We start from the raw sequence: 1,465 nt of genomic DNA, 5'->3' as shown, positions 1-1,465 counted from the left end.
TGTGTGTGTGTGTGTGTCAAAAGAAAAACTAGATTGGGCTTCATGAAAATGAAAACCTTTCCACTCCAAACAATACCATTAAGAAAGTGAAAAGACAACCCACAGAATGGGAGAAAAATATTTGCAAACTATATATCTGATAAGGGATTTATATCCAGAATATATAAACAGCTCTAACAACTCATTAATAAAAAGATAAATAAGCCAATGTAAAACTGAGCAAAGGACCTACATAGACATTTCTCCAAAGAAGATACACAAAAGGTCAATATATACTTTTAAGAGATTCTCAACATTATTAGTCATCTAGGAAATACAGATCAAAACTACAATGAGATAGCACTTTACACCCACTAGGATGATTATAATAAAAAAGGCAATAATCAATGTTGATGAGGGATGTAGAGAAATGGGAACCCTCACACTGCTGGTATAAATGTAAAATGTGGTATATCTGTACAATGAAAACTGGGGGCAAGGTAGAAGGGAACGGGAGAGTGGGGAGCAGTACTGATCCCATGAGAGCCACTGTGAAACTAAAGCTGTGGACCCACAATTTCTATTTTTTTTTGAAATGGAAAGAAAGAAGGAAAAAGGAAAAAAAATTCTGAAAAGACAAAATGTTCCCATTCACAATAGACGTTACTACTACTGTGGTGAAACAGAGTTCCAATTAACAAGGAGCCCCTCCTCCCCACCTCCAGCTTAGGCAGAAATCCGTTAGCAATTTCCCACTCCAATGGCGTGATTCAGCTAAAGGGAACAAGCATTTCATGGAAACACTCCCCTGCCAAACTCAAAGCTTGTTGTGGGTGTAAAAGAAATCGACACACTCAGAGCTTTTGTTTGAGAGGAAGGATGAAGGGTTGGGGAAGAGAGAATGGAGTAACTGCTGTGCTCAGATTTAGATAAAATAATTATTTTCTCCCATTCTTTGCTTCTCTCAGTACGTCTCCCCTGAATCCCTATTGAACCTAAAAAACATTTTGCTTAAATACCCAATAGACAGTAAAATTAGCTCTTAAAACTGTATTATAAAATGAGAACACAAGTCCCTTCAATGTGATGTGTTCATCTTGTCTGTTTTTTTATTCACTTGGGGAGTGCAGGTAGTGTTTTGCTGACAGAAGCCCATAAAAATGCACAGTCAATTGCAGTCACATGACCTTTCCATCATCAACAGGTGAATATTATGGGAAAGGAGAGAAAGAAAGCTAATTATTAATGCTTTATTAATGTGAAATATTATTTCATATTATGAAATATTTATTAATATGAAATCACATGGGCATGAATTCTGGGGTCAGTGTGCAAATTTATTGTTCCCATCAAATAAGTCAATTGACAGAAGAACACTGATTTACTTAACAAAACATGTGCCAATATCCCTTTTGAAAAACCTATATCCCATCACCTAAATAAGTAAATAAAAAGCAAATACTAGGTTAGCATTTTCCAATATGTG

The sequence above is a fragment of the Hipposideros armiger genome, unplaced genomic scaffold (genome assembly GCF_001890085.2).
Source record: "Hipposideros armiger isolate ML-2016 unplaced genomic scaffold, ASM189008v1 scaffold_8, whole genome shotgun sequence".
Taxonomy (NCBI): Eukaryota; Metazoa; Chordata; class Mammalia; order Chiroptera; family Hipposideridae; genus Hipposideros; species Hipposideros armiger.
The sequence above is the reverse complement of the archived record's forward strand: the minus strand, read 5'-3'. Positions refer to the sequence as shown.